This window comes from Triturus cristatus, chromosome 4_2 (assembly GCF_964204655.1).
Source record: "Triturus cristatus chromosome 4_2, aTriCri1.1, whole genome shotgun sequence".
Classification (NCBI taxonomy): Eukaryota; Metazoa; Chordata; class Amphibia; order Caudata; family Salamandridae; genus Triturus; species Triturus cristatus.
The window spans coordinates 842,154,815-842,179,424 of NC_140586.1; positions in this window are offsets into that span (position 1 = coordinate 842,154,815).

Genomic DNA, 24,610 nt, shown 5'->3' on the forward strand with positions numbered 1-24,610 from the left:
AACAAATTTCTTATCTATGCTCATACTCTATCGAGTGACAGATTCCTCGCCTGGTGACTATTCCCCAGGCATCAGACTGGGTCCAGGAACTCTGAAGCAGTACTCAAGCACGCTGAAATGTAGTTTCTTTTGGCTCCGCACTGACATCATACCGTGCCGGAAGTGATGCACAGAGCCTCGTAGAAACGCAAACCATGTGTGCTGATGTCAGTGGCTCAGACGCAGGACCTGTCTGCAGACTGACATGACCAATGTGCAGATCTCTACTTTTGAGACCTTTTTAGATGGAATAGAGTCCGGTGCACAGAACCGGGGGGTAAGGGGTGGAGGGTGGGAGTAGGGGATATATGGAAAGGACACTGAGGATTCTGTGGTTAGAGTATCCACCAGAGAGCGTGTTGCCGAAGGTTAGTAGCTTGTTCTCCTGATCGATACTTCTAACTACAGAGGCCTTATTTACACGTTATTTTGTGGGGGCAATGCTCAGACGTTTTGGACTATTTGCCCATTCTAAACCTTTCTCCTCTGGCACACAATGCACCGCCAAGGCGCTTCGCTCCTTCACACAGATTTTGGACACTGAACTTTTTGATCGAGATGTATGCATCCATCCTACCAGACGGAAACAGGAGCTACGGAAACAAGAGCAGCCTATCGTGTTGGGTATCCGGTCAGAGCCACAGTCTTTGAGGGTGTGGAAGATGGTGGACCACAGAGACATTATCCACAGTCAACGAGACCTGGCTTCGAAGGCTGTCCTCCCTGTAAAAGTCTTTCAGCATCGGCAAGGATTGGCCCCCACAGCATGTTGCCCACGCACAAGATGCGGCAATGAAGAAACTGTTTCCCACCTGCTGTGGGGTTGCCTTTATGCCAAAACCTTTTGGACTTTATTGCAGCCTTTCCTTTTGAACCTTGCGGGTATTTCTGCTTTATCCTTTAATGCCCTTCTTTATGGACAAGACATTTCTGCAAAACATCCCCCTACTACGTGTTAAACTGTGCTAAAGAGGCCTTATGGGATGCACAAAATCTGTTTCTTTATCTCCATAAAGATATGGATACTAAAGCATGTAGAAATCTTTTTCTTGATAAAGTCATGACTTATGTACATGTAGATCGTGCTACTCTGGGACTGGAAGAAGCTAATGCTTTGTGGCACATTAAAACCTGGAAAGGTTGGGTCACTTAAACATGTCTCTAATTAAACTGATGGACTTTGCTTTTTGCCTTGCCACCAGGCCATAAGGATTGGCATTTGTATAGACCATCAATAAAATGTATTAGTTCACTTTAGGGGGGGTGGGTGAAAAACCATGATTGAGAAAAACTTTATCTATTTCAAGTATTACCTTGTTCTGTGAACTCTTGCTGTACATTTTGACTTGTGAAATGTAACTCTGTTAGTGTGCCTTTATCAAACTAATAAAGGTTTTTGAAACAATGTGCAGACAGAGACACCTGTTATTTAACCAAAAGTATATGAGGTATCTTTTTTATCAATTGGGAGTCTGACGGAACGAAGCGAAGTTGCGGAAGTCACAGGAGTTTTAGTTCAACTTCGTGCAATTCCGTGTAGTACTACTTCTCCAATTACATCCACCCTTAGTTCTACCTTGCTGTGTCATGTCGGCCGAGGATGACGATAGTGATTGACCTTATACACAGTTATTATGCAGAAGATGGTAATCCTGCTGTCATTCTGAGAATCCTCATGCATAGTAAATGAGGCTAGTTTTCTGAGAAAACCAAACAACATTTATGCAGCACCTAACTAGGTAAAAGGTCAGCACCAAAACTGTTAGGTAGTACAATGGCAGGGTAAATGTAGGTCAAAGGTTAGGAGACTACCCAGGCCTGTATTGGGGTACATTGGGAATCATAACACCCACTCCATATATCCGACTGGACAATATATCACGATATTAAAAAAAAGAATGTCGTTATATAAAAACATTGCAGTGTAAACATATCTAAAAGCACTGAAAATGTAAAAATACCATTAAAATTAGCTAATAAAAACGTTATAAGTCCTTAAAATATGTAAAAAAGATCTCTAAGTCCTTAAAAATAGTTATGAAAATTGATTAACTGAGTACGCCTGAAAGCCATGGGGCTAAGTAAAAACGAGAAAACAAGAGAGCCAAAAAATCTTTTTTTATTCTGTTGTGTAGTTCCTGGACCTCCCAGTACCTGCACGTTTTGGATGACCTAAACTGAGGGCTTGGAGGGCAGACAGACTCTGGACACCCTCACAGTATGAGTCATCTGTTAGACCAGCTAGCTCTACTGTGCCACTACCAACCCCCTGTATTCTACAGTGGTGTATGTAGTTAATGGCAACCGCTGAACATGATAATCCTGATTTTTAAGGTATTGTGGAAAACAATACGATGTCTTTCGCTCAGTCACTCGTGCTTACTTTTCTCAGAATACACATACAATGACGATTGGAACGGTTTCAATAATTATTTATTGGTCAAGCGTCAGTCTAGAGTGAAACATATTCGCTGCGACAATCAAAAGACAGGAGCAGACAAATGTAATCGCTAGCACCAATATTGTAAATATCAGATACATTTCTACCATAGTGCTAATAAGATGAATAAAAGCAGATTATATAAAACAATAGCATTGGCGTACTCTTACGATGCGTAGCCTACTTAAAAGTACCTACCCTAGATATGTAGGTGAAGCATGTGTATGTAAATGTCAAGATAGATCCTAATGGAGCCAAGAATCCCCCGGGGACGTGCTAACCCCACACCTGATGGTTCTGAATGAAGGACCCCGTCTCTGCGTCAAGGATGGCACCCCGCAAGGGATGTCAGGTCTCTGCTTGTTGAAAGATCAGCCTGCAGAGTCTCGGTCCAGCCTGGAAGGAATTCTCCTCTCTCACTGTAAGGGGGAGTGAGGGTCTGTTATACTAAAGTGGTCACTCAGGGTATCTTCTAGAATCAATATGTTTTGAAAACATTTGCTAATCCTCTGCTAATCCTTTTCTAAACAAACATGATCATGCACAGCTGGCTGTTGCCCACGGATGAAAAAAAGTGGTGACCCTTTAACAGAATAAATCTGCGTTGCCTGCGGACATGTTTCTGTACGTCAGGTACAGGGATTAAGATATGGTACCAAGAGCTTGATGTCAGAGAGACAGAAGTAAGCTACTAGGTAAAAGGTCACCTGTGTAGGACCGTTATGTTGTGTGGATGGGACAAAATGTATGTAATTGGTATGTACATGATGGGACTATCCTAAAGGTCATGACAATTCCAATTTCAGTTGTTTTGGAAAAGAAGCCGAATTGTTTCCAGCAAACGGAGAGCCAAATGTTTATGTGTCCTGTGTGGGAGATGCAACATCACTGCTGCATGCCTTCGCAGACGGAGGTCCCTGTAACACCTCACAGATCAGGTCAGTCAAGCAAAGTTGATCTTCTTCAGTTCCCACAGCCAATGCTGAGGAAGTATTTGAAACGTCCAATCCAACAGGAGCTAAAGAATTCCGTGGTCGCTCTAAGAATGCCAACATCAACATGGGTATACTCTGAGGACACTGCACTACGTGGGCCTTTAACGGGTCCAGTAATACATCCACGTCCAGAAGCGCAACTGATGGAAGTATTAGACAGAGGTCCAACACGCATTCTTATCCACATAATAAGCAGCAGAGAACAGGCAAAACACAGTCAATCTAGACTGGTCAGAATGATATTACCAACACTTGCTTAGTCACCGAAGTCGAGGTATGCCCAGATAGATAACCATGCGGTCACGGCAACATCTCTCCAAAAGTGCTTTTTCCATCTCTTTGGTGATTGGGACATCCATTGTGTAGCAGAAAAATTTAAATCAGGATACCCACTACCAGTAGCAGGATTAGTGGAAGCCCTCCAAAAACTCTTCCTAACAAGGAGTGTGTGTAAGCTGGAATCACTTCGAAGACTGTCTGAAAGGTGCTTAACAGTCCAGAACCTAAGGTCTTAAATAGGTGTCCAATTCCCTTCGTATCAGACATGTTAAAGTTACGCTGTACCATTTCCACAGCAGCTGGGGACCTTTTAAATGACAGGATAAGTTTGCAACTGAACTATTACATGCCGTGTGAAGCATAATATCCTGGCAAATTAGAGACCCATTTAACAAAGTCTGGCAGTCTGTATCAATGAGAAATACTTCTGTGTCCCCATTCCTGCATCTAAATCTATACGGTAGCCCAAGATTCATGGATGTAGTCCTTTCCCAGTGGTTCATACTGCCTACCTCATGGTACTCTAGGTAATATTGATATTTATATGTTATTACTGGCTATGTTATATGGCCATGAATTAACCATTCTGTGGATGGGGACTCTGCTCGGTAAAAAGTAATTGGTCCAATTTTTCAATGTGCAGCATTATATTTTTCATCTCTTCGTGCCATTGTTGTCTGCCTTTCTGTTAGATTATATGCAGAGAACAGAGACGTACTGTTAATATATCGCCAGGGCATGTAACCAGAACGCAATAATTGTGGCATCCAGCTTAATATTAGAATGGATCATAACTGTGATTGCCCATGTTGTAGGATAGACAGATCCTGTGCCATTATATCTATAGCAGAAGACACAATGTTGCCCACTGAATAAATCCTGGATGTTAGTGTGGTCATGCTATTGTCAACCTATGCCAAAGCCTTTTCTAAGTTAACTTTGTCAATTTCACACTATCTCTCCGCAGCTTCCTGTTGAGAGATTTTCCAAACTTCACTGTAAATAGCGTATAAGAAGCGTTTATGACGTGGCTTCCAGTGACCTAGCAAAAAAATCCCTTAAATCCATGTCTTCTGAGAGTAAGGACAAGTGTGGTTTCAACTGGGACAGTGTTGAGGTTCTTAGCCAATCTAGGCATAACTTCCCAACACTGTAGGATGTCACCACCCCCGGTGGTCTCATTGTACATAGCCTTGGCCCGGCCTATGGATACTGAACCCTTCGGTGGTACCCTTCAATCGTGACTGACACCTATTTGTGTCGATAGGCTAAAATAACCATCCCTTCCAGTTGGGTCCTGATGAATTGCACTGTGTTTTGCCATCCCTCAAAGTGTGAAAGTGAGGGAATACGAGGTGTGTCAAAGTCCTTAATCTTACCAAACCCAAGACAGTAAGTCTGTTGCACAGTGTTGTTCAGAAAGATAATATGCCACAGAGAATTCCAATAGAAGCCCATGTTGACACCAGAACATGGGCTTCTATGGAAATTTTCAAGGGCATATTATCAAGCCCATCATCGCGGCTTTAGCGGCAGTTTTCTGCCGCTAAAGCGGCGATAATTGTAACGCCGTGCTTGATAATATGCCCCGTAATCTGCTGTGGTATGAGGCATGCTCTAAATAACACCTCAGTTCCTTGAACCTGCCAGTCTTTAGCACCCCAGACAGATTTTATGTCTATAGTATCTTTCCAGAAATTGAAACCCTGTTCAGACAGTTGGGAGATAAAAGGTGCAGAGTATATCTGTTTCGTGTTGTTGAGCATATTTTTCTTTGCAGATGTAGGTGCAAGCTTATAATAATATGAGCGCGGATCTGATGTGTTAAACCCAGAAAAATAAGCAAACTTCTTTGCAAATGTTTATGACCTACCTTTCGGTGGTGTTGGGCAATGTTCCCATTGGTGGCATGTGAAAACATTGAGTGGGGTACTTGCTTTATGCAAACAATTATGACCATAATGTTGGTAACAATACATGGTGTCAAAATCAGACGCATCATCATACAATTCGCTTTTCAAAAATGCAGCAGATTGTTCTAAATCAGACAGCGTACTATTTACAGTTTCAAAGTCCCAAGACATTTTAAGACATTTTAAATACATGCGATATTTTCAAAAGTTCAGTGGGACCAAATACATCATAGGAAACCCTATCCCAAACTATTCCTTCAGGAACTGGAAATGCTGTAATGTTCACAAAGGACAGGTCTCTTTGTTCATGATGAGATGATGTATGTGGTTTCAGAACCAAGTTCACATGTGACACTGTGGAGCGCTCTGGGAGATAATGTTCATTCAGTAGTAAGAAAAAAGCAGCCACTAAACCTATCCAGATGACTAGGAATAGTAGATCAATTGCTTTCCAGAGCTGTAGCCAGGGTGAAACAAAGTAAGTCTTTTTCAGCCAAGTGTAGAAATCATGAAATTGTTTTTTGCGGGAAACTATTGCGGACGGTGACTCAGATTCACTTGGAGCCAAAGAGAAGGTGTCAAAATCGATGAAATAGCCAGACGCTGTTCGATCTATCTTTGATAGCTCAGCAGGTATTGTTGAACTGGCAGATGACTCGTTTTGAGGCATATTCACATAGATGTCGGTATTAGGCCGAATTGAGATCTGTGTTTTATTTGTGCTTTGTTGTTGCTCAATTTCAATAGGCACGAGTTCCATTCCATTGTTGGTAACTCCTTTACCTCATAGAGTAGAATCTTTAAACGTTATGAATCTTTCTGACTGAACCGCATGTATGCGAGAGGAGCTCGATGGCTACCCAGGAGCCCACGTGGCCTGCTATTCAGTATCGGCTAGATAGTGTGGTTTGATGAGATTAATGGAGATGAATCTCTTTTCCTTTTTGCCATCAAGAGGCTGAAGCAGTACTGTTCTTGTTCCTTCGACATCCAGGACAGGTGCAGGTGTTCTGTAAGATGGCCCAAATTCTTCCTTGTCCACAGTCTTTTCCCTGACCAGGTCCCCTACTTTTGGGACCCAAGCAGGTCTTGCCAGACCAGCTTTAACTTCCCCAGTGGCATTGAGTTGTACTTGGTCGTCGCTTTGTAATCCGGGAATTCATTGAGTTCCTGTAAAACAGCCAAACAATAATTGATGTTGAACGCTTTGTCATTCGCCACTGTGCTACTACACACGAGTCGGGTACCCATATTCTTGTCCCAAATAGGACCTCATAAGGAGTATGGCCTCCTGGGGAACTTCTTGGCTTGTTATTAAGTGCCCCCTGAACCTCATATAGGTGAGTGACCCAACTACCAGCGAGCCTAATACCTTTACTGTTAAGGATAGCTTTAAGTCCCGGTTTTTCCTCTCCACAATTGCGTTTCCCTCTGGATGATACGGAGATGAGTACCGTAATCTTCCAAAGTTCCCATGGCTTCCTTATAAGCCTGAGAGCTAAACGCAGGGCCGCTGTCAGAATGTAATATGCCAATTGCGTATGTCCCTATAAAGACTGGCAAATCCTTTATAACAGTTTGGGCGCCAGCAGAGGGCTGGGGCCAAACTAGAGCATGAATTCACTGCCACAAAGATGTACTTGTAAGCCCCATCAGATTGTAAGGGGCTGCAGTGGTTCAAATAGACACATACGAGAGGTCTGTCTGATATCAAATCAGTAGTGGTGTTTGTGGTGGACGTGCTACAGTGGAACCCTTCATCTGCTGACAGATGTCACACTTCAGGACAAATGCTTTTGTCTGTTTGGTGAGACCTGGCCACCAATAACGTCATTTCAGTAATGAAACTGTTGCAGTAATACCTGCATGTACTGAACCCAGACCCTTGTGTGCAGCTAGAATTAAACCTAATCTGCGATCCATGTTTGGTATTCCTCTATCTCCCACTCCTGGAATTTGAGCATACGGAATATTTTGCGCATCTAACTTGTAGGAGTACTTGAGTGGAAAGCCTTTTTGCTCTGCTCAGCTGTTTTTGCATGAAGCAATGACAGCTACCATTATGTCTCCATCTAGTGTGAGAACCAGTGATTGCAGCTACGGCAGCAGGTCGCACTGTTGCCTTGGTGCCTTCATCAACCAATGAATTCCCTTCAACGTGCACGCCAACACGTTGATGACTCAGCGTATGAATCATGTGAGCCCGGGGCAAGCCTTGTTTCAGCTCTGCCACTTGTTACCAAAGCAACTTATGCTTTATTGTGCAATCTTTAAAACAATTCTGACCCCAGTTGTGAAGATATTCATTGTATGACTGGACACAGTAAAAAAGAATCGCACATAATGAGAATGGGGAATTCTCGATCCGTATTTTTTAGTGCCAGTACTAGGGCTTTTAGTTCTGCCAGCTGAGCCGGGCAATGTCCTAGAGACAGCATCTGCGTATTGCTAGGACGGAATTTGCCTTCCTGCATATGACCTTTTACAATGCACAAGCTGTGCTCTGTATTGCTGTTTACTTCCTACGGCTTGTTGAGCTGAACCATCAGTGTAAATAATATATTCATACCGATCTAGAGGCATTATTTCATTCTGCAGAGGATATTCTTATTCATATTGCAGAAATGCTTGAGTTCTTAAGTAGAATCAAATGTAGTAGTCTACATCTGTTGCAAAAGAATTAGCCCATTATATCCATTGTGGATGCAGTGCTTTTGCGTTTGGAACGCTAGCTTTTGTAACAACCTCTAAGGCCAGTACTGGAGTCATGACAATTAGTGCTCTTTCTCTCACTCAGCAGTCTGTACTGCTGTCAAAATATTTTCAGTGGATGCAAAGCGCATCTCATTGTTTGTGTACAAATGTGATTTGTATGCGATCGGTACCGTTTTGCCTTAATTGAAGGTGAGGTTAGTGTATCCGAATTGTCCTGCAATCACACGGATCACCAAATTTGTGGTATTTACGCGTGTCTTTAAATGCTTGGAAGCTATCATGTCAGCTTGTAGGGAACAAAGTATCTCTGTGTGTTCCTGTGTCCAATGTTGAACTGAGAAATCAGGTCTGATTAAATCGTAGAAAGGTTTTACTCTTTCTGAGTGATACAAAATGTATGTTCTGCCAAAATTTAGGAATCCTAAAATGGATTGTAAATTTTTCAGAGTCTTTGGAGGTTGGAGCAGCGCACAGGTTTCTAAAAAGTTAGCTGCTAGGCTTTTTCCTTCACCTGACAATTCATATCCCAAAAATAGGACATTTTGGTGGGCAATTTTTAATTTTTTTAAGTTAAATTTGTAGCCCTCAGAGGCGAACCCCAAAATGATGTTCACTCTGGCCAAATAATTCATGGTCCGGCAGATATATATCATCTACATGGGACAATGCCTCCTCATCAAAAGTTTGAAACAACTCTTTTACTCTTGCTGAGAACAGCCTGGGGCTATTCTTATATCCCTGGGGCAGTCGACAGAATTGACGTTGAGAGCCTAGGGCTGAAAATGCTGTCAAATATCTTCTTTCAGGTGCTATATTTTGGCAGAAGAATCCATTTGAGATATCTAGTGTTATTTTGTATTTTTTGTGCACAGTGTTATTCATTAATGCGGCACTGTGTGCATTTTGTACTGTAAATGTCTTTATGCATGTGTTCAAATTTCTGTAGTTCAAAACTAGTCAATATGAATTAACGTGTTTCATTACAGGAAATAAAGGCTTATTCATGGAAGAGTTGCAATTCTCTATTATACCTTGGTATTCAAGTTTATCTAAAAACTTCCTGACTTGTTTTTTCGCATCATGTTTTATTGGGTATTGTCTCTGTGGAGTTGGAGTATTTTTTGCTGGAATGACATGGTGAGGTGACTCAGCATCCCCTCCTACATGACTGCGGTATAATGCAGGAGCTAATGCAACTGCCCACTCCTGCTCGTATAAATACTTTAGTGATTCTGGAACAAGGTCAGAGAAATCTGGTAAAATTACCCTTTCTCCTTTTGGGCAATCTATAACGAACTCAGGTGGCCAATATTTTTCAGCCCAAAGGATGTCTTATCAAAAGGACAGGTTCTCCCAAAAGAGACCTTTAACTTTCCTGGGTATGTCACTCTCCATATGGAGTGTTATTTCATATAACTGGTGTGGGACACTTACCCTAGTATCAGGTGTCTCAACTGTGATCTGTTCATTCAACACCGCTGGCACCAGATATTCTATCAGGTTCTGGCGAGCTATTGTTACTTCTGCTGCGCTGTCTAGAATCGTCAGAGTCCATTCCCTGTTCAGAAGTTGAGTCCTCAGTAGCCTGGGCATTTCCTTTTTTAAGTCCTGCTACTTTCTTCTTCTTAAATTGAGGTTTTGATTTTGGTTTATCTTCTTTTTTGATATTAAAGCCTAAACGGTGTTGTGTGTCTCTTGACTTTGTTCGCTCTTCAGATCTGTAGTCAAGTCAAATATACTTTTATTTGATTTCATAAAACAAATCATAAAAGGGTGGAAAAACCACCATAGGTAAGGAATACATAAAATGTGTATTTTAAAAACTTTAAAAATGTTGAAAAGCACGAGAAAGACAGTCGGAAGACAAGCGGCGGATGGTTTAAGTAAAAAAATATTAAAACATACAGGCAGTGCAATAGAGAAGTGTCGGGGCTGATTTTTCTAAAACTACTTGGGTTAATTGGCAGTTTCTATTTTGTCCAGTTCTTTTCCCGCGATTTAAAAAAAGTTTACGGCACTACAGGACAATTGAATTGATGAACCTCCAAAACATTGGATAACTGCTGCTCTGCAAGTTCTTGTTTGTTCCTTCCTAAAGGCTTCCCGAAGGACCGTTTTTCGAGTTTCTGCTAGTAAGGGGCAGCTAGATATTAGATGCAGTACAGACTCGTCCCCTGATCCGCATAAGCGGCATTCCTTTGATTGCCAGGAGTATTTCCATTTCAGGGTCAGTTCCTTTGATGGAAAAGACCCAAGTCTCAGTAGCGTGAAGAAGCGTTTTTTCTGGTAAGGAAAGTGATCTAACAAATAAGGTTGAGGTTGCAGCCTCTGGTATGCCTGTACCACTGCCCAGGCGTGAGATTTTTTTGCAAAGGCAGTTTTGTCTATTAATAAAGAAGTCCGTTTGATTGCTTTGTTGACCACAGATTTAAAGCCAGAGTAGGTAGGGACAGTGAGCCAGGCCACCTCTAGCTGCAGTGCCGAGAGGGAGGCCTTCAAAACTTTAAAGATTGAGGGGCATATTAACAAGGGCCGGCGATAAATATCGTAAAGCGCGCATATTTATCGCCGGCTATCTCTGGAATTTATCGCCCGGTTAGCGCGTTATCAACAACGCGCATTGCCAAAGCGATAAAAATTCCAGAGATAGTGTGGATATCGCCGTTTTCCATGGTGAAAAACTTCGATATCCTAGAGGTAAGTGCCTGTGGTCTTAGCCACAGAATCCACCCCCCAACAGACGTTAAATTCCTGTGTTAAGGCATACTTAACACGATTTAAATAATCGCTACCCTTCCTTGTTAATATCGCAAAGCTGCCTTCGCAATATTTTCCCTGGTTGGTTTCACAGCCATGCCTACTTTGCATCTCATTAGCGATGCAAAGTAGGCGTGCTGAAAACGGGCGCTAAGTCAGCAAAACACGCAATTGCGTGTCTTTGCTGATAAGGCGATAAAATTATCTCAGCTTTTCGGCTGAAAACGGCCGCAAAAGCGGCGATACTTTTATAGCGCCGCCTTGTTAATATGCCCCTGAGTTGTCTTGGTTTTCGATCTCTACCCAGTAATATTGTACAAGGGTATTATCCTCTGCATCCCTCATCCTCCAATAGAACTTGACTAGTACACCTTGTCTATCGGGGATCTGATTTCTTAGACCGCATTCTAGTTGAATTTGGGCTTGTTGAATATGGCAGGCATTGCAAACAGGTTCTTGAAGAGAATTGACTTTGCTAGATTTAGAGCTGTGGCGTCTTTGACGTTCAAGATTTCTGTGCCATATGAAATGGAGGGAAGGAATTTTGCTGTGACAACTTTTAACAAATGTCCTGTGGGGCAGCCTGTGAGCTTATTTTTTAAGATTTTGAAAGCGAACTGCAGTTGTTTGGCTGTTGTGCGACCTTGGTCCAGATGTATCTTGAAGTTGCGGTTTATTTGAAAGCCTAGGTATTTGTAAGAGTCCACCTGGGTCAGGGGTTGCTTGTCCAAGGTCCAGATGAATGTACGATCTTTCACTGCTTTGGGTTGTTTGGCAAAGTGCATCCCCTTCGTTTTTTGGTGGTTGATGGTTAATTGAGCCAAGGTGATATAAGCTCCTAGTTTGGTGATTAGGCATTGCAATCCTACTGGTGTTTGCGCTAGTAGAATGATATCGTCTGCATATTGAAGGCTAGGTGTAGGTATTTCGCCAAGCTTTGGAGGGTTGTATTGGATTGACCAAAGGTGCTTGTCCAGGTCAGTGATGTAAATGTTAAAGAGACAGGGCACCAGCACACATCCTTGTTTTAACCCGTTAAGAGTTGTGATCTTGTTAGTTATACTGTGCCCGTCTCCTTTCCTGATCTGGACCCACGTCTGATAGCACAAATTTATTATGGCCTCCAGCAGCTTCGCTGGAACCCCCAATTGTGCATTTTTGCCCATAGCTTGACTCTCGAGACTTTGTCAAAGGCCGCTTTAAGCTCAATGAAGCATGAGTACAGGGGCCTTGATTTTGTGAGGGCTTGGTCGGCTAGGAGGGTTACTGCAGAGATGTTCGTAAGAGTGCCCATCCCAGCCCTAAATCCAGTTTGCGTGTGGGGCATAAGATTTGTTCAGGCAGCCCAGTCCTCTTAAATCTGCCAGCAGGTTTGATGCATATATTTTTGCCTCCACGTCGATTAACGCAATCAACCTGTAGATGGAGGGGTCGGAACAAGCACCCAATGTATAAATTGGGGTTAGGATACTTCCCGTCGGGGATCGTGTTGGAGGCTAGACCGTCGGAGAAGAGTGGAGTCAGGTGGCTGGCCCACAATGGAGGATCATGCCGGAACATGCCAGAACAAGGCTTTTGAAAGATCGTTGGGCCCTGGGGCGCCCTCGGATCTTACGTTTTTTATTAGATCTTTATTCTGACCGTCCTTCCCTCTCAGAGTTTTGTGATGAACCCTGAAAGGAACGAGAGGAGCGTGTATCAGTATCCTGATACCAGTCAGGTTTTTTAATATTAACACGAGTTCTGAGGTTATACCTCCTTTCGGAGGGCTCCTGCTGAGAAGACCCACCCCTTGATTGTGATCTATTTCTCTCTATTTATTGTTTTTTATCATCCCATTTTTTTTTTTAAAGAATCAGGTGCTTCCTTGGTGTTATCCTTATCAGGACTACCCTTTACTTGTGGTTTTATACCTCTGGCTCCCAAATTATCTATACCTAATTCAACGTATGCGTCTTCAATTATTCTTGGTATTTCTTGCTCCTGTTGTGCAGGAGTGCATTCCCTCAGGCGTTGGCGTACAGCCACCGCTGCAGCCTTCCCTTTTATGTTTGCTAACATAATTGTAGATACCTGGGAAAAAATTCCCTAATAATTTTATCCCCAAGTTCAGAGCTGGTTCTGCTCCATACTCATTCTGTATTTCTCTTAACACTTCTGGTACCACTGCTATTGAAGGGATACCATGAGTTCTGGTCTAGATGGCAGTAACAACTGTACCCGAAGTGGTACAATCCTCTATCGGGGGAGCTATTCCCATTGGCAAGCAAATTGTCAATATTCTGTGTTTTTCTTGTGGGCCTGTGTGTGGAAACACTACCTCTAACTGTGCTATTTTTTTTGCTATCCAGAATGGCATTTGCTCACGTTTAGTGGCCATTCTTCCCATAACTGCATTCAGTGTTTGTGGGGTAATTTTAGGTGCAGTTCCTTGTAGTTGACCTCCTGGGGTAATTTTAGTTGGTTGAAGTGTGAGTGTTCTCATAATGAACTGTATCAGATTACTGTAAAGTTTTATTATTTCCCTGTGAAGTGGATGTAGGTCTGCAATTGGAAATGTGTCAACGTCTGGATGCGGTGTGTAAGCCGATAGGACCGGCCAAGTTGCTCCGTCCCTGCTGAGCCGAGTGACTCTCACTTTATCTGTGGTGTGTGAGAGGGCACCTTTAAACCAGTTTATATGCTCCTGGTAACTGAGCAGAACATCAATGTCTTCGTATGGACAATATTCGTTCGGTGTTTCATCCGGAGTGTATGAATTAAATGTATTTGTGCGTGCAACTGCAGGTGGGAATTTAACCCATGAATAGAATACCTCTGTCCTGAATGACTTGTGTGCCTCAATAACGAATGTTACAGTCCCACCTAATACTGAGACTCCAATCTCTGCTAGTTTTAAACAAAGTGCATTTCTGACATTTTCTGAAATGTTTATAGCACCTTCCTACTCCCCATCCCCCGCTCCATTCACATGTAATGCTGGTGTAGTGTTCTCTGCGAAAGGCATTGTTGAAAGAGTTTCAAGGAAAATGAGAAGGTTTTATGCACAATGTAGGGAACTACAATCCTTCAAACTTGAATAAACCTACAGCCAACACATAGGATATGCCTACTCAGCTGCGGTGGATTTTTCTCTTCCTACTCCAGACGTCTCTGGGTAAATGTGAGTTGGGGTCTCTGAGAAAAGCACAACTGAAATACTCAGATTTGACCATTAAATAAGAACCAAAACCACCGTTGGTGGTGCCATGTTGTGTAGTTTCTACAAATCTATATAGGATCTGCACGTTTAGACAACATAAACTAAGGGATTGGTGTCCGGACTGATTTCAGCCACCCCCAAAGGTTATGTTAGTCTGTGTACCAGCTAGCTCACAGTGCCACTATGATCCCCTCTTACCAAGGAGCGAATAGTTTCTGGCAACTATCGAACATGACAACTCTGACCCCTCAGGGATCGTGGAAACAGTACGGTACTTTTCACTCAGTCACTTGTACTCACTTTGTCTCAGTTGGAAACACAGAATAAACTAGGCCTGGGCTGTAAATTCCGTCCCGCTCGCGGAATTTGGGTAATTTCGCGTTCCGCGGAGAATGCGGAATTGCCCAAAATTCTGCTTTCCGCGGCTTCGCGGAATGTTTTGCTTGTTCGCATTCTCAAAATGCGTGTTCACGAGATATTTCCCCTTGAGCAAGCAAACAGCGATCGCGAACATGAAAAAAGCATCGCAAACAAGCAATTCTGCGTGTTCGCGGAATTTCTGCGTGTTCGTGGAGATTTTTACCGTTTCGCAAAGCTTTGCGTAGCATGACTACGCAAATTCCGCCCACCCCTAGAATAAACAATGGGGACGTTTTCAATAAACATTCATTGAACCGGCACCATTCTAGTGTAAAATACGTGTGCTGCAACAGCCATAAATCAGAAACAGATATATACGGTTATGAGCACCAACAGAGTAAATAGATCATAGAATTCAACCATTGTGCTAAAACAAGGAATTTCTACAGGCATATAAATACATAACAGCAATAATGCGTACTACTACAATGCTAACCCTAACTCGATGTCCCTAAATGTACCTAGCATGTATGTAGGTGTATAGCCAAGAATCCCCCCTAGAATAGAGCCAGCCCCATTACCTGATGTGAGAGAATGAAGGACCCCGTCATGGTCTTGAGATGGACACCCCGTGAGGGATGTCACACAACTGCGTGCTGGAGTGTCTGCGTGCTGGAACCTCAGTGTCTCGTGTCAGCATGGAAGTCTTTCTCTCCTCTCCCTGGCTCAGTGAAGATGTGGTGCTTATATACTCAAAAGGTACCCTCAGGGGTTTACCTTACTGTGTCATGTCGGCTGAGGATGACAATAGTGATGAACCTTATACACAGTTATTATGCAGAAGATGTTAATTCTGCTGTGATTCTGAGAATCCTCATGCATAATAAATGAGGCTAGTTTTTGGAGAAAACCACACGACATTTATGCAGCATCTAACTAGGTAAAAGGTGATCACCTAAATCGTTATGTAGTACAATGGCAGGGTAAATGTAGGTGAAAGGTTAGGAGACTGACCAGGCCTATATTGGAGTACATTGGGATCATAGCAACACACCTGTCCCCTGCCGCACCTACCACCTTTGCTGCAGGATGGGTCCACCATGGTTACTTTGCAGGTTATAGCACATATACTAGAGGGATCTATATACTGATTCACAAACGCCTACCATTCCAGATGATGGTAGTACGTGCCAACACTGAGGGGCGTTACTTGCTGGTGAAGGGTTGTCTACTAGGATACCCCATACTTCTAGTTAATGTGTACACCCCAAACACTGACAACCTCGCATTCTATCTGGACCTTCTGACCCAAATTGACCGAACGGAAGTAGGCCAGTTCTGCATGGGGGTGACCATAACATACTGCTTGAGCCCAAACACCACAGCACGGCAGACACGCCTGACACAAAACCCAGAGCCAGGCGCATATTAGCGGATCTAAGGGAAGCCTGTCACTTAATGGATGCTTGGCGTCATTAGCATCCCATGCAAGCAGCCTATACACATTACTCAGTACAACACAACACTCGGACTCGCTTGGATTACTGGCTCCTTGCACCCAGCCTGACACAATGTATTGATTCTATGCAGCACCTGGCGCGTACCCTGCCTGATCACTCTCCGGTCCCCGTGTAGCTCTGTGTCGCCAGGGCAGGGGGGATTCCCTAAAATGTCCCTTGGGGGTGGCCTGTTCCCATCCAAACTGCGAGCGGTAATAGTGGAATACTTTGAGCTTAATATAGGGACGGTAAAATCCTGGGCCACACTATGGGAGACCTTTAAGGCATACCTAAGAGGGATTTGTATATCTAAACATGCCGGTTTCCTCAAAGACTTATGTTGTAACCCGTTCCAATTAGAAAAACAACTATCAGAGTAGGATCAAACTCAAATGTTGCAGCACCAATCAGTCTGCCTACAGCGTCGGACCACACTACTGACAGAATTTTAAGTGCGGTGGATCGCAAAGCACGTTACTTTGGGAAGTCTGCTGTAGCATGGCAATTCGGGGAGGGAGAAAGGCCAGGTCGCACACTTGAACACCTGTAGCAGCCACCTAGAGGCCAGTCTTACATCCCTGCTCTGCAACGCCCTGACGGCATATATATACCTGACACCCTCGGCATTCAAAAAGTAGTACTTACCTGTTATTCTGACCGGTACACATCACAGGTTGCAGCAGACACAGCAGATAGCAACCGTTATCTAGATGAAGTGTCCATGGTATGGCTCAATTCGGTACATCAAGAATTCATAGGAGAGCCCTTCACGGAGGAGGAGATCATCCAGGTGATAGAGGCCATGGATGGCTCGAAGGTGCCTGTCCTTGACGGCTTCTCGGGCAGCTTTTATAAAGCATATAAGCATGTGCTCGCCCCGTATCTCTTAGAAATTTATCAAGAGGCATTGGAGAACGGCATTCTCCCACCCACGCTCCATGAAGCAGTAATAATACTGCTTCCTAAACCAGAAAAAGACCTGTTGCAATTCGGTTTCTATGGTCCGCTTTCATTATTAAACTTTGATAATAAGATATTGGCCAAAATGCTAGCCACCAGGCTCTCTCTCCTACTAGATCAGACAATATCCCCAGCTCAATCCAGTTTCATCCCACATAAATCTACTGCCATGAATCTGCTCATGGTCTATGCAGTCCCTCATAGAATCTCACCCACTCTCCCAGTTGCAGCGGCGTTGCTGGATGATGAAAAAGCATTTGATTCCCTGGAATGACCATTCCTACAGTCCACACTGGGCAGAATGGGAATTCCGCTGGGATTTATTTTCTCATTAAACTATTATGTACAAAACCTACAGCAAGTATTTGTTTAAATGGAATGCTGGCATCCTCTTTTTCTCTCACACAAGGGACGCGGCAGGGATGTCTACTCTCTCCCTTATTGTCTGTAATAGCACTGGACTCCCTGGTGCGTCACCTGCAGGAACGTCACCTCCACAGAGGTGTGCAGTTTAAAACTGGCCCACTACTAATCACACGATATGCAGACGACATTATTCTCTATGTGCGGCTCCATAGTGACAAATTGGGCCCTGTGCTTAGAGAGACAAATCGATATGGCGCCTTGTCTAGACTGCATATCAACTGGGGCAAATCCGAAATCTTCCCCTTCACACCGGCTTTCTGCAGTAGGGATACTGAATTTCCACTAATGTGGTGTGAGTAATCCATCAAATACCTGGGTATGCATACAGGGGTTGGCGGAGTGGCACTACACGGAATTCCACGGAGTTGCCTAAAAACTCTGTGGGATTCCGCCAACCCCGCCCTACACAGTCACCTCAGCTTACCTCTGCCGGCGGCCCGTCACCCGTGGCGGTGATCCTGGTTTTGATCCTTCCTGACTCTGGGCTTCCTCCTCAGTGCAGGATTCTTCTTCCAGTCCTGGGCTTTGAAATCTCCCTTTGCTGCAGGACTCTCGAGGACTGTGCATGCGTGCACATGGAGCATTGCGACCTTAACCCGGTCTCCACTCTCCATGCATGCGCAGTCCTTGTGAGTCCTGCAGCGTAAGGAAGTTTCACAGCAGGACTGGAAAAAGAATTTTGCACTGAGGAGGCCACAGCGAGATCCAGATAAGGAGGACTCGGGCAGGGCTTGTTGGACCTTAGGGGTGGTTGGCAAGGGCAAACTGCGGAATCAGAGTTTTTTGCCAACTTTGCGCATCCAGTGGAGCGCAGAGTTGACAAAACTCTGCAAACTCCACTGTCGGAGCGGAGTTCGCCACTCACCCGTAGATACATATACACATAGACTTGGATCACATAATATGGCTCAACTATGGACCGGCGATGGAAAAACTGACTGGTCGAATTGAGCGATGGTTGAAACTGCCTCTAACCATGGCAGGCGGTATAGCTATACTTAAAATGGTGGTACTGCCCCAGTTTCGATATCTATTTTATAATATTCCAATCCCGTTGGCTAATGTTTTTTTGGCAGCACTATGTACACTATTATTGTGATTCATATGGGGTGGAAAACAACCACGGATTAGCTGGGTTACTTTGACACTACCATACTAAAGCAGAGGGTTCCTAATTTTCACATATATTACATGGTAGTCCAGTGCAGTTTTGTCAGACATTAGTATCATCCAGATGTCAGGATACCATACGGCAAACCAGAAGCAGACCTCACCTGCTTCGCCCCTCTTGCCTCAATTCTGCGGGCGGGTATACCACGAAACCCGCATGACATTCAGACGGTCTCCGCGAACCAGCTGGGCCTGGAGAAGACTCATTAGGGCAACAGGAGGTCACTTACTTTACTCGCCTGCTCTTCCCCTGGCAGGTAATACTTGGCTACCCATCACGCAGGAGACTCTTTTAAAGCGCACTCTGTCCAGGTACTCCTTGGAAACTATTGGAGATATGTTCCCTGACGGGCACGTTTTTTCTTGGAAGGAAGACACCTGCTTCCGAGACGCCCAACTGATGGACCAATTTGTATTGAGATGGCTGCAGGGAGCTCTTAGGGCCTAGATCCCCAGCTATCCCCTCGAACCGGTCGAATTCACCCCCCTGACACTACTCATCAAGGATACGGGTGGGGACCACCTGATGTCCAAGGTGTGCAAAGCACGCATAGCACTGCTCACTGCCCAAGACGCAGAAGTATGTGCAGCATGGGAACGGGATCTGGGGCACTCACTGTCCGACTTCCAGTGGCATAACTGCTGCATGCAGACACGCATGTTTTCCTTAAACCACCAACATAAGCTACTACACTTTAAGTTCCTATGGTGTGCAATTGTCACACCTATCTAAGTGCACTGTATGGACCCATCCCGTCCACATACATGTCCCAAATGTCAATCTCCTTCAGCAGACTTTGCACATATGACATGGACTTGCGAAAAGCTGTCTGAGTACTGGAGGACCACATTTCCTGAACTGTTGCGCAGGACACAACTTGAGCTCACACCAACTCCATTGCAGGTACTGTTAGGGTTTGTACATGACATCACAAAATCAACGCGACGTATCGTGGCTATGGTGTTAATGCTGACCAAAAGGGAAGTGGCCATACAATGGGGAAGCAGGCATCCACCGGCGCAAAAGGCATGGCATAATAGCCTTATACACTGTAACACGAATAGTGACCTTTATGCACAATTAGAGCCGCCAACATCCAAACCACAAGACATATGGCAGCCGCTACACACATACCTACTTGAATTACAGGAATCAGCAAACTCACAAGCTGAACATAATGTACACTCATAGTTCCCAAAAGGTTGGACATTGTCATAGCGCACACTGCTGTGTAGAAGACAACTCTTTCAGGCATAAGGGGATTTGGTCACACACGCTATAGAATGGAACCGGCTGCGGCTTTCTGTGTAACATTATATGTAAACAAGGATAAAAATTAATGTACAACATGTGACAACTGTATGTTGAATGTGTACGAAAAATAAAATGAAGTGTTTTTCTGTGTGCTGAAATTGTTTTCTTTTAATAGGATGAAAACAAATCAGAACACTTTACTTGGTGATGTGCATATGATAAATAGGTTTGCTGAATCCCAGTTTTCTCACAGATTATTGTTTATACACCATATAGTTTTATCAGTAAAACTGCATGTTCGTGGGAACATTTTTGGCCGTTTCAATGGGAAATGTACTATCTGTAAATGGCAGTGCACTACCACACCATGCTTTAGTAATATTTTTATTAAAAGCGAGTTTTTTAACATGAACAGAGGAACACTCCAGCCTCGATGACAATGTTATTAGTGAACTTAGAGGTAAGTCAGGTATCATGTGTACTCTATATGTGGGCTACTTTCTCATTATACATGAAGCAAATGTTTAATCTAGTTCATCAAACACATTTTTTTTATACAGCAGTAATGCTGAGCTTACATATTTGAAGGTGGTCTCAAATGTATTAATGAAGAAAAAGGCGGCTCAGAAAAATAAAATATTTGCCTAGGAACAAACAATTTGATACCAGTTAACAATACAAGTACATTACAGTTAGGTCAAGTACATTATTCAAATTACTGCTGGTCAAGTAAAATTTTTATGATTTTTCGAGGCCTGCAATGTATAGGAGATCTCAATGCAGAGAACTGCCTTGCCCTTTTTTGCCCTGGATAGCCCCACAAAGATATGATTGTCCACCCCGATGTTCCTTGGTGCAATCTATTTAAAATATTAGTGCTCTCTTGGGGTCCAAACGATGGAGTCTTTCTTCTTCCTTAGAGGTATGAGGTGGAGCAAAGTGAGGATGTCAGTCGGATAGGCTCCGAACGGCATTCAATTTGTCCAAATCTGTGTCGGAAGCCATGTTTCCAGCTGACTCTGAAACATTTCGGACCGATTACGATGTTAGGTAACCGTTTGGTCTTTCCAACTCGGTTCCGATCGGCATTTGGAGAAACCGGTTCAGTCATAGCCGACAGATCTACGGATTGCGTTTCCAACCAACGCATTACAATGTCGGATTTAGACATCCTTTCCAACTTGGTTTGTCTGACACAGATCGGCTGTCGTAAACCGACTTTGGGGACCTGTAGCTGGCCCCACTTCTCCCAGAGGCCTCCTGCTAGGGCCCGCGGGGTACCCATGGGTTCCCTCTTTCCAACCATGGGGTGCCCGCTGTAGGAGAGTAGGGTCTGCAATCCTATGATCACCCAGATTTTTTTTGCTTTTGCTTCATTGGTTTACGACTTTCTCCGGCTGTGGGCCTGCCAATCAGACCCACAGCCTAGCTGTTCTCTCTCGAAATTAACACACATGTACGTTAGGTGCATCCACTAATTGGAACTGGGCCGCCTTGTCAGTCCCTGTCTCAGCATACCACAGGTATCCAGGGCATCGGTGTACCCAGGGCCTACCAGGGGCTGAAGCATGTATTATGCCACCCCTGGAATGGCCGCCCAAATCTGACACAACTGGCTGCACGACAGCTGGGGCCACGTGGTGTAATCACCCGTTGCTGTAGGTGTAGTATTCCTACACCTAAACCCTAACATGGACACATGGGTTCCTATCAGTCACTCCTATGGCAGGCCTTATCAATCCTGAAGGCAGAGTGCAGGGGATCATGTGGGACGGTGCTCTGGCGCGAGCTGAGCCCGTCGACGGCTTGTGGAACCAAGTCCTAATAGCCGTTCCATGGTGACGCGGGCCAACTACTTTTAATGCCTTATAATCCTAGCGGTTATTTGCTAACTTTGGCCTCGCATCACCTACACATGTCGAGTAAGGTGTCATACGAATGGGAATACGAACCCCTCGCCAGTCCGGGTGACGGGGTTGGCATTCCCCCCCTTTTAGAGGGACACGACATGGAAGTAACCTTGAACCCCGGTTAAAGTTGACTCAAGCCTCAGCATCACAAAATGGATGCTGCCACCAGACACAAGTCTGACCTCCCGCTGCTGGGGGACCTTCCAGCAAAGGGAGCTTGGACAAAGGGTTTCCTGTCGAGGGCGGTGTTAGCACCGTCCCAGACAGGGTTTGTGTATCCCAGGTGGGCAGGGCTGAAAGGAAGGTGACTGCAAGTGGCACCCCGGTGCTCACTGTGCATAGCCCGGCTCAAACCAGTTTCGGGGGCACACCGGCCCCTGAGCTGGCGCGAAGCCGGACAAAGGATAGGGGTGTAACCACCCCCCTCCTGGCTCCACCCATAGGTAGAACCTAGTCACGGGCCAGCCCCTTTTCTTAGAATAAAGGTAGGAGCGAGTCCCCTTCCCAAATTGGATAATCAGATAATCGGATACCTCCGAATCACGAACCACTTTCCACGAAAGGAACTCTTGACTATTTCTGAAGACTCTCCCTTGTGGCTAAGGAGTAGCCACCCTGCACCAGCAGGCACCACCTAAGCGCTTGCGGTTTGCTGTAAGTCTCTCCTACGGATCAAGACTGCCCAGCTCGACGAGACCCGAGTTCCCTGCCATCTCTGACCTTTTACCTCCCTCATCAGCTCAGCTGAGAGTCGTAGGTGTGACGAGACCTGCGGGACCGGCTATCTTCAGGACCTGCACGACGCTTATCTAGCACGCCCACCGAGGGACCCTCGAGTGAGTGCACCTAGGGTTTGAGAAACCCTAAACCCTGAGCAGCTCCAGCATCGAAGTCTGTCTCCCCAGCATCCACGAGATCTGCGTGGGGGGCCCTTCCGCTCCTTGCTGTTCACCGCGTTGTCCGACCACTTGCCGACCGGCTTGTGGCCCGCTTCACGACGCACCACGTTTTGTTTCATCACTAGTCTGGTTGCTCCAGACTGGCTCTTGCTCCCCTTCAACAGAGGAGTACCCCGGACCCTCCTGGTCCACTCCCGACGCCATCTTGACTCCCCCGCTTGGGTGGCCACTGCCAAGATCCGCTGCCCCTTCCTGGGCCCAGCATCATCGACAGCAGACACCTTCGTGGGACAGCTCGCCCTCCATCCTGGTCGCCGCCGCGCCTCCTGGTCCGAGGAACAGCCGAGTCCGACGTCACCCACTCACCTGGTCGAGGTGACTTCCGCCGGTACCCTCCTGGTACCCACACGATCGCTGGCTAGCGGTTGAGAACTGAGTCCCCTCTGCTTTCAGGTTTTCCTTCACCACCGATCCAGGCTTGGATCGCTCTGAACATCGTCACTGGTCGCCTGCCAGCAACTTCTTCTTTCAGGCTCCTGAGACTACACGAGGACTCCCGACATCTTGACGAACTTCACGCAGCTGCAGCCTCCGGGCTAGGTAACTCGAGCATCTCGGTGCTCCATCGCAGGTTCGCTCTACAAGTGTCCAGTTCCTTTTTCGTTTAGTCCCACTGATCGGATCACTCCGGGATCAGTATCTCCAGACTCTAACCATTCGCATTTCACTGTTAGTGTAGGTGGTTTCTCGTGCCCCTCGGGCATTTGTGTAAATTGTGCAACTGAAGTATTTTCCTAAGAGTTTTGTAGTGTGCTTAGCTCCCTGACTCATAAAGAGCCAGGGTAGTCCTGTTATAAATAAATATCCTTTTATTTTCATAACAACTTGTGTGGTGTCCTTTCACTTGGTGTTCAAGGGGTATATGTGATGGTAAACAGCTGGCTTAACACGCCCTCTAGAGTTTAGCCTAAGACTGCTCGTATCCACGCTACTAGGATAGCTGGTCTAAAAGGTTGACTTACAACCAATCATCAATAAGGGTCGTTTGGAATGATACACAGTGATCACTAGAATAGTGAGCACTACATATCAGGCCAACTTCTCACATTGGTGAGCAGCGGTTGGGATTTGAGCTTGCTGTTGTTTTACCACACACGTATCCTAAGAATATCGCAGTGAAAGATCACATAAGTACCCAGGTACATATAACTTAACTTAGAATACTCCGAGTTCTACTGAACCGGCTGTTGTAGTGTAACAGGGCTTAGCACACCCTGACTACAACTCCTAGCAAGGGATCAGTAGGTAAACCCATAGTGTAGGTAGGTGCAACACTTACACCTCACTAGAAAAGCATGTCGATCCACGGAGAGTCTTCGCAGACTCCCTTAGTGGTCAGTGACCCTCCACAGGTCGTGTCACGATATGCAACTCTTAGCTTCAAGGAGATGCGACAACTGTGTGCCTCCAGGAAGCTAAACCAGGGTTCTAACCCTACCATCGCAATACTGATAGGTCTCTTAGAGGCGTACGATGCTAGGAGGTCCTCTAACACAGGTCCCCCCAGTGCAGATGGGAACATGCCGCCCTTAGAGGGAACCCTCGGTGACCCGGACCTCGACCCTCACACAGAGGAGGAGGACGAGGACGAGTTATCGGGAGACGAGGCAGACAAAGGTCCAGCGGTAGTCGGCAGGCTTACAAGGACCAACTTAAGCAGGCATGAGAATGGAACTGGGGGAGCCCCGGGCCCACGCTCAAGCAGGCTTAACCTTGGGAACGGACGAGCTA